Genomic DNA, 10,438 nt, shown 5'->3' on the forward strand with positions numbered 1-10,438 from the left:
GGAAATGTTGATCTTTAACAGCCTCTGTTGGAGTGGTTTACTATGATTTGTATATTCAGATATTTTTTTCAGTAGTGGCATAACTAATTGGATGGGATCTGTCACGAGTCGTTAATTTGGACTTAAACTTTATTCGCTACATCCTAAACGCATTTATAGAGCAAAATGTGAAAAGTATGAAATTGTATTCTGTTCAATATAATTTTTTTTTTAAAGTGTATAGATTTTTACATGGCTTAAGGAGGTCTTGATGCAGAAAAAAAGTGGGAAATTGCTGTAAAAGATTTTTATTTTACTAGGTAAAACCCACTGAGCTATATAGTTCTTTTTCAGAAGCAACCTGGACACAAATGATAGCTCAATGAAGGGGCGTATCATGTGGAAATGTATAGCAACCAAATACTCGAAACGCATGATTCTAAATGTGGAGGGAAAACTGGACCACGGGGAGAACACGCAAACTCCAAATATACAGCAGGCGTCAGCGTCAGGATTGACCCCACGACCTCCTGTATACCAGGCGAGGTAGTTAACATCTCGCCACCAGTGGCGCCCAAAGCATTTTATTCTATCAGTTTTACAAATAACTTTTATATGAATCTGTGTTGTTTAAGTTTCATGAGGGAGACACTTCACTATTTACTTAATTTATGGTGAATTCCCTGGTGATAAGTGACGAATAGAGTATAGAGAAATTTATTTTTGCTGCTTCCTATTCTGATAAACATCTTAGAATGCAAGATGTTAATAAACACTACAGAATAATCGAAATTCCTCCTAACTGCATTTTCCATCTACAGTGCGTACAGTATACTGCATATAAATTTATCATGACTCAAAACTTTCGTGACTACCGGAATTCATACTTTTTGTGTCTTTAAAAAAAATTCTATCTACGTGACTTTACCGAAAGACCCAAGAAATATACATTTATAATTTTAATGTTTACCTAAGTGGTAGTGACATGCAGTTTCTAGGATATTTTTCATTGTAAAGGTAGCATTTCCAAAAAAGGTTTAGCATAGTAAAATTCCCTTTAAGAACATCAGGAAATGGAACAGCTTCTGATTTTTTTTCTTTGACCCAAACTCTGTAGGCACCCGGTGATTGTGTGGTTATGCTGCACATCCGACATCCGTTGGTCATGCACCCCTTCCCCTGAGGCTTTATTGTACACACATATCTCAATGTCTTCACATCTGTGTTTACTCCAGCCCTGTAGCAGTATGTTCCGTGGGAAATATTTTCTTAAGATGGAAATATGTGACTGTCAGATTCACGACACTAAAAAAACCCACATGCATGCCCGTACATATGCACCATTTGGATGATTTTATTTGCAGTATATAAAATTAATATTAAGTTAAAGTTAATGCATCGCATTAATTGTTAATGAGTTGAATAAAAACACTGGCACGTACACGAGAAACGTTTCATATGGCTATTTGATTGCATAAAATACAACATATGCTTTATTTTTTAACATTGAAATAAGTGTCCATATTTTTAGTAAAAATTTATTTTACTCAACAGAATGGTGATGGAACATGCAGGCGACTGAGTTGAAGAAACCACTCAAATTATGTGTGTGAATTGAGAAACTTGCATACAAGAAAAGTATATGCATTTTGTAGTCAGCAGATACATTTATTGTATTTCTGTCTTTATCTCTGAAAATATTTCCTGCAGATTTAGTTTTTTAAAATTGGTAAATATCAGCCTTCCACACAATGGTCATGTCCAATTCACGTAGAGGGCTTACATCTCAAAAGGAGCAAATGTTATCCACTTGCTGAAAAGGTTGGAAGATAAAGGGGAACTTTATCCAAGCACAAGCAAATTAACCAAATTACATTTGTAGTGCACCCCCTCTGGCAGTGTATATACACTAAGTACTGAATTGTAATGGCATTTGATTACAACCACTTACCGTACCGGGTGAGTCATGCATAATAAGAAGATATGATACAATTATATTTTGTAATCGAGGGCTGCTAAGCATTGCAACCTGTACGTGGGGCACATTCACTTCAGCTCTTACAGATTTTGGTCCGTTTCTTTACGTTTTAAATAGAAGCTGCCGTCACAGAATTTGCAATGCATTGCCAAAAGTTTCCCAACGCGGGTCACGTATGTCCTAAATTTCTCCTGGATTAGACGGCGTGTGTGCCACTGATTGTGAATCTCTATCGTGCTACCTTTAACAGCCTCTGCTGCAGTGGTTTACTGTGGTTTGTATATTCTGATATATATTTTTTTCAGTAGTGGCATAACTAATTGGATGGAATATGTCACGAATAAATTTCGATTTAAAGCTTTCGTGACTGCAGGGATTCATCTTCTTGGTTCTTTCTGTAAAGTCACGTAGAAGGGAAATAATAAAATAATAAAAATAAAACATCATAAAATAATACAGACGCTGTCTTTCCGACAGACCTGTTCTTCACCTGAGGACGGCTGCTTGCGTTGTGGCCGAAACGTCGTGAGAATTGTATTTTATTATGTTTTATTTTTTATTTCCCTTCTACGTGACTTTACTGAAAGAACCAAGAAGATGTCACGAATAGTTTATTTTGACTTAGAATGTATTCGCTACGTCCTAAACGCATTTATTGGGCAAAATATGAAAAGTGTGAAATTATATCCTGTTCAGTATAATAAAAAAGTTTTAAAAAGGTATATATTTTTTATATGGCTTAAGGCGATCTTGATGCAGAAATGGAGTGGTAAATTGCTGTAAAAGATTTAGATTCAACCAGGTAAAACCCATTGAGCTATATAGCTCGAAGCTTCCGTCAGAATTTGCAATGCATTGCCAAAAGTTTCCCAACGCGGGTCACGTATTTCCCAAATGTCTCCTGGATTAGACGGCGTGTGTGCCACAGATTGTGCACCTCTATCGTGCTACCAGCTTCTCTCTCTGTTCCCCCTGTAAAATAGTGAGCTAATTGCTTTCATAATATTCAATAACCTGTTCATAAGAGGCTGGCTCGTGGGTTATTGCTGTGCTCGCTCACGGCGCTCATAAGGCCATTGTGTGCTGGCGTTAACGTCAAAATGAGCCAATTTATAAAATGACCCATAATTTACTCAATTGGTATCACACATACCAATCATCGCCCCCCTCCCGCCCCCACTGGTAGACTGCCGGCCCGCTTGCAGGCCAGGTGCTGAGTCACCTCATGCGGCAGAGGGACAGCTGCCACTGGGGGTGCCCTTTCAAAATGTTGAGATGAGATGTTGATGTGGGAGTCGCTGATCGTGTGTAAAGTGCTGTGATATGCCCTGGCATCAGATGTATGATTTTAAACTCAAATTATCATTATTATTATTAGACAGCCGCGGGGAATGTATGAATGGATCAGCCAGTGTATTAATCTGGTTCGTGAACTACACGACAATAACCCTGCTTGATTGTCATAGCCAAGTACAGTACTGGAGGTCCATCTGACATGTCATTAATTGTTTTGAAATGTTTATGAACCAGGATTTCATTCACCAATAATATACATTCCATATTGTATTTTACATACAGGAGAAAAATAGACGAAATGTAAGATCCCACCTGATGACGGAGACTTGTGTTGCCTCCGAAACGTCGTGATTTTTGTTTTTATTTTATTTTACTTTCTACGTGACTTTACCGAAAAAACCTAAGAAGATGATTCCTTGCCCTTCCTTCGCTGACCAATCATCGCGACCCGATTCAATTGCTCAATTCAATCTGTATCATAATCTTCTTGGTTTTTTCGGTAAAGTCACGTAGAAGAGAAATAATAAAATAACAAAAATAAAAAATTAAATTCTCACGACGTTTCGATTGCAACACAAGCAATCATCATCAAGAAAAAAATATTGCTGTGGAATATAAATCCCTGCCGTCACGAAAACTTTAAATCGAAATGTATCATCATCGTTAAGACGTTGACGTAAAAGCAACGGGAAGACGAAAATCCAACATTAATACGACAACGACCAAAAAAACTACCCTTCCTCTTTGGACAATTACCAGACGTCCACACAGCGACCTCGGCGCGTGTGAGGCGAGGTTCTTTATGCCTGCTTTCCTGAATAGCTGAATAAACAATAAGTCCAGGCCCCCCCAGATGGAGATACGTGGCAAGGCGCCAGGCGTTGCATTATCCCAATCTCATAGCTGGCCAAGAGAATGCCACGCTCAAATAGGGCTTCAAGATAGCTAATGTCGACTATTCTGTTTTGACTTATTTTTGCGCTCTCCTTTAAACGCTATTGTCTTCGGGCTGCTGCCTGTCCACCCGTCGCACACGAGGAGGTCAAAATGTTATGATAATAATATATTACAAAATATTACAATTACTCGGACTTTAGCCTAAGTACGACTACCCCTCCATTTTTCATAACTGCTGTGGTATATAAAGACAAAGATTTACAATAAACAATGTCATAACTTCACAGCGACTTTTATAGTGGGTCGTTTTTTGAGAGCATTTAATTTAATTATACGAGATAAATACTACATATTTAATATCAGTGGCCCTATTAGATGCGTAATGTGTGTTCTACTTTAAAATGTATAGTATCGCAAGACATTAAAACTTGTTTTTATCTTCCCAATATCATACTTGTACATTTTAAAATTTCTACTTCCGTTTGAATATTTTTTTGTTAAATTTGGTGCATCGTGCATTTTCGAGGTTTTTACACACATACTTTGATTAAAGTGAAATAAAATTTACCAAAAAGTGTACGAGAGGCATTTCGTTCCGAATAGTATTATTCCATGTTTGGAAAATGTATCCTTTCAAATAATTTCCACACAGTACAGTACAATCGCATGCACATGATACAAATTCTAATGTTATGATAGTAATACATTTCAGGCTTTAATGTCATCATGTCAAGTGATCGTTGTGTCTTCATGCTCAAACATGTGCTAGCGAGTAATCGTCTCCATGAATAGCCATGAACCGGCAGTGGAAATTCCACATTCATAAGCCAAGAACTAGTCTCTCAATCATACAGACATAGTACTGTGTAGTATATCAACCGTACAGACAGTACTGTGTAGTATACAGTTTTTGTTGGTAACGTGTTGATACATTTAATCTACTTTAACGTTTAACAACTGTGGCAGCGCATAATGACTTCAGCTTTTGAAAATGATGTAACGTATATTGCAGCGTTAAAACAACACGCAGCATATCTGGCTGGAGAGTGCTGGTTTAAATAGCAATATATCACGCAATTGGCAAGTACATTACTACATTCCCCTGAGGGTAGTCTGTATAAATTATGGCGATAGAAAATAGCAAAAATAATTTAATGAATAAACAAAATGTTGTCGAGCTTTCGACATGTGTGTGTTAGGACAATTTCCACGTTTTGTGAAAAAATCAGCTCTGATCATTGCATGTGTTGGGCCAAAATACCACGTGGAGGTGGCCGTCTGGGATTTAATAAAAACAAAATATTCAACTTTAAATAACCTAAAGCAAAACAGTAAAATAATCCAAAACGAAACTGAATCCTTTGCTTTATGCTTCAGCCAATGCATGTAGAGCGAGTTAATTTTAAATACATTTTAACTCAAGCGTGATCTAGAAATACATTCAAGGGAATACTGTGTATATGCAAACATTTGTATACCTCAGTATCTAGGGATTTTTTTGTCATTATTTTATTAATTCATTACTTCCCTTAACAAATGTGATTTCTCTTCTTGGTTCTTTCGGTAAAGTCACGTAGAAGGGAAGTAATACAATAATAAAAATAAAACATAATAAAATAATTCTCACGACATTTCGGCTACAACGCAAGCAGCCGTCTTCAGGTGAAGAATGAGACACTGCCAAGCTTGGAGCTTATATATAAGCTGGTTTGGAGGTGGAAGAAGAGCGCCTTAACAAAAGAATGTGCATATCAAGAGGAATTTAGCATATTCATGGGAAATGCGTAGGAGGTGGGCGGGGGGGTTTCAAAGTCATATTATGCCCATGCATTATGCAGGATCAGCAGCACCAAAGGGAGGGGGTAGGGGTAGCATTAACAAAGGGAGGGAATGTTAATAGTATGTATAAGCAATGAAACATGTCAATGGGAGAACGGTGGAAGGAGACCTGCAGCGGAGCAAATAATGCATTCCCTGTGGAGAACACAAGATACACAGTTAATGCCAGTGAGTGGACTGCGGTCTGAAAGTCACCGTAAACGTGAGCAACAATCAGATAAGATCCGAAATGGTTTATTACGTCCTTCCAATGATTGCTGAGCCAGAATCCATCTTCTCGGTTGAAATTGTCTCTGTGTTTGTATATGTGGATCGCCTCATGAACGAATCTCTCATGGTAGCCATATGGCTTGCAGAGAACCTCTGTCTTGGAGAAGTCAATGTCATGTGAGCCCACTGAATTGTAACAGTGATCTGCCACGGCTGAGGTGTTAGTCCTACCGTGTTTCAGGTCTGCTTTATGTTCACGGATGCGGTCCGAGACATGTCGTTTGGTTTCTCCAATGTAACTGCTACCACAGAGGCAACTTAGTTTGTAGACGCCAGGGTACTGTATGTCTGGAACCACGTCTTTTACAGACGGGACCAGATCACGGATTTTATGTACTGTGTTGAATCGGACCTGAATCTTGTGTTTAATCAGGATTTTGGAGATCTTTTTTGTGACCCCAGCAATGTAGGGTAAGGTGATAGTTTTGAAAGGCTCCTCAACAGGATCCTTCTTGATGGTTGGAGTGATGGCTTTACGGATTGTGTAGTCGGAGTAACCATTAGCCTTAAGAGCTTGGCGTACGTGTTTGAGTTCACTGGCAATGTGTTCCTGGTCGGAGATGCATTGGGCTCTATGGTATAGAGTCTTGATGAGGGAGTTCTTCTGGGATGGATGGTGGTGGGAATCCGGTTTTAGGTAGGCATCCGTATGGGTGGCTTTCCTGTAGACAGAATGGCTCATTGAAACATCAGGTCTCCTTTTAATTAGGACATCCAAAAAGGGTAGCTTGCCATCTTTTTCGACTTCCATGGTGAATCTGATGGCTGGGTGTATGGAATTGATGTGGTCGAGAAATTGGTCTAGAGCAGGTCGGCCATGTGGCCAGATGACAAAAGTGTCATCTACGTACCTCTTCCATAAGGTCGGGTGTAGAGTGGCAGTCTGGATGGCGTCAGTCTCAAATTTCTCCATGAAAATGTTGGCTACAACCGGAGATAGGGGGGAGCCCATTGGGGTGCCCTAAGTTTGCTTGTAGAAAGTTCCATTCCAGGTGAAGTATGTATTGGTTAAGCAGTGTCTCACCAGGGGGGGTACCCCAGTATTCAGTCCTTGATGAACCAATTCTTTAATGATTGCGATGGTGTCAGGTACAGGAACTTTGGTGAAAGCTTTCAATCGGAATGTGATTTCAATTCTCAAAGCTGTTTCAACTTCTACTTCCGAAACAAACTTTGTAGTTTCTTTATTCGTGTGAAAACAACAAGACAATTTTATTTAAAAATGTACAACATAAATTGTTAATGTTTTAACTAGTACTGTATGTCCAAATGTAAAATACCGTATCTATCTTTTCCCAGCAGAGAAATCAGGATTTCAACACAGTTTAGGCCAGGATGGGTTACTTTAAAGATGGACTGGTCCCTGCCATAGAAATATGCTCTCTCTCCATCAAAAGGTCAGGCACACACAGGAGATGCCGATGACTTTAGGGATGAGGTTAACAAATAAAAGCAAAGCACACCTCGGAGAGGGATACGTTTTCTATTATATAAGTCACACTGTTAAGCGTTACACCTCAATCAATGCCATGCCTGCTTTAACAATGAAGACAAGCTTTTATATATTTCCAGTTTCATATTTCTACACGATGAGGATTTAGTATGGATGAACAAGTGCTCATCAATCAACACAAATGTCATGAGGAGAATAATAATGATAGACACGACTCTCCAGGCTTGTGCTGTATGGATATTGGCACAATATCAGGACGTTTTACACCACGCGCTGCAAGCGTCTTCAGCAACTTAGCAATTTTATAGACCACATTAGTTATCGGAATCAGAATATTTATTTATCCTGGAGGAATCTGATGAGCTTTAAAACTTTTTTTCCCAGATGTCCAGTATGGGCACGGGGGTCAGAAAGTGACAAAAATAAACAATTCAAAAACACGAGAGGAGTGCAAGGTTTAGGAAAGTTAAACAAATCACGAACAATAAACACATTTATATTTCTGAACCCCGTATTACTTTAGTTTTCGTGAGCTGCAGATGATAAATGTATTTATTAAGCTTTGTATAACAAATAGTTTTCCAATTATTTAAGACCCAATTGCATATGTGTTTATTGAATGTTTTTTTCTTTTGAATAGAACTGCTGTTATGATTGTTATACCAATATTATAATCCACTCGTACAAATGCAATCCAGTATGGGCATTAAGTGTGCAAATACGGTGTTTGCACTGGCACATAGTCACCCCCAAAGCCTAAGATTACACACAATGCGTCACCCCATGTGGCATACGTGAAATATTAGCTTGGGAGTGTTGTTATTATGGTATAATTATATTTTCTGGAAAGGAACTACAATTCGATTGTGCTTAATGAAGCAAACACCAAAAACAATGATCCCCCATATAGCCTGATTATACTCTTGGGGCAAGTGCTGTTAGCCGGCACGGTACGCATGGGGGTGGGTGGCCAGCACTACGCCCGACCGCCTTTGTCTCCCCAGTAGCGATGTTTGCACACTGCACCAAGTACTCATTTGAGGCTGAATCGACCTAGGGGAGGCCAAGGATGGTTCAGATAATTGTCACCGGTGTTGGCCGTGAGCGGGAATCGAACTCGGGTCGCTGGCTTTGTAGCGCGGCGTGGCACTGACAGCCATCGCACAAGATGAAGACATGAAACTTTGAGAGTTCACGTATTGCAAACCCACGGGCTTGTTGTGGCATAGAGCATCACATACATTGGATCAATGTCAGTGTGTGCACGCCATGTGGTATCCACAGGAAGATCCACTGTGGCTTTGTGGGGGGAAAAACTTGCAGCTTTAAGGCACTTGCCTGTGAACAGAGTCTGTACTTGCGATTAAGGTGTGCACGTGTGAATCCGGTCTGTAGAATTGGATTGATTCTCTGCTTTACACACGGATGAAGCTAGCGATTGTGAACGTTATATAAAGCATTGGCAACTTATGTGTGTGCGTGTGCGCGTGGACAAATCACACGGAGAGTTACAATATTGTGACTGCATTGTTGTGTTAAACAGCCATCTTAATCCCATCGAACTTGAAGTGATTTAAACATGATTGCTGCGTATCCTACGACCACTGGGAACAAGTCTGTCCCGGCCCAAGGAACAGCCCTGGAGCTATTCCAGGATCAAGAGCGTGGTTTCAGTTTGTGTCCCGAAGATTTGTGGGTTTTCTTGGACGCAGCTCCTCCTGCTCCATCCACTCTCATCCTCTCCCCATCCCTACCATCCTTGGCATTTTTGCAGAGGGTCAAGAAGCAATGTTAACAAAAGGACATGTAATGTCGACTTGTATTTGGGTTAGGTAACCCTTGGCCAAACTATTTTAGTAATCTTTCGCCATTTGTTTGGTTTCATTAACATGAATGTGACCCTGAAGGTTTTGAGCTGAGCGACAGACGCCGAAAAGTGCACATCCCGGATTGTCACAACCGATTTCGAGGGCCGTCCTGGAGGAAGGAGCTTGCGTGGATCTTGAGAACGCGAGCCCACGGGTCCACTCAACGAGCCCATTCCAGTGGCAGGTCGGGCCAGTAGGTAGGGATTGCCACCTGTCCTGGCTTTACCAGGATCGTCCTCAGTTTATAGACTATTTAAAACTATGCACTTTTTTTCATGGGACCACCTTTGCCAGAATATGTTTTTTGTTTGCATTCTGACCACAAGTTTTGTGGTTAATACAGACATGATTCCTTGTAAAAAGGTTTCAGTTTTGTTGCCAGAAAAAAGGGAAAAAGCCTATTCTTATTATTTGGTTCTTTCGGTTAAGTCACGTCTAAAGATAAAATAATAAATTAAATTAAATAATAGAATACGACGTTTCGATTGCAACACAAGCAATCATCATCAGGTATAATGAAATAACGACATAAAATCTAACCAGAAAACTATAGACAGACATATTAGCAGACAGATATCACCAAGATACATAGCGGGAGCAACACAGGAAACAGAGAGGGGTGATCGTCTCTGTGGGGTGGCCTTAAATAGACAGAGGGGGGGGGGCGGAGGCAGAGAGAAGGAAGGTGGGTTAGAGAAAAAATTTGCATATCAATGAGTGGTCAACAGACGTGGTGCTGCACGGCAAGTAAGCCTGAAAATCAGGAGGACACACTAAAATTAAATAACCTAGTAAAATATCGAAATGTAATGTAATACAACACAGAGGGTCGGTCAACACACAATTAACGCGTAGCCT

This window comes from Lampetra planeri, chromosome 4, assembly GCF_965212315.1.
Source record: "Lampetra planeri chromosome 4, kcLamPlan1.2.h2, whole genome shotgun sequence".
In the NCBI taxonomy this organism is placed as follows: domain Eukaryota; kingdom Metazoa; phylum Chordata; class Hyperoartia; order Petromyzontiformes; family Petromyzontidae; genus Lampetra; species Lampetra planeri.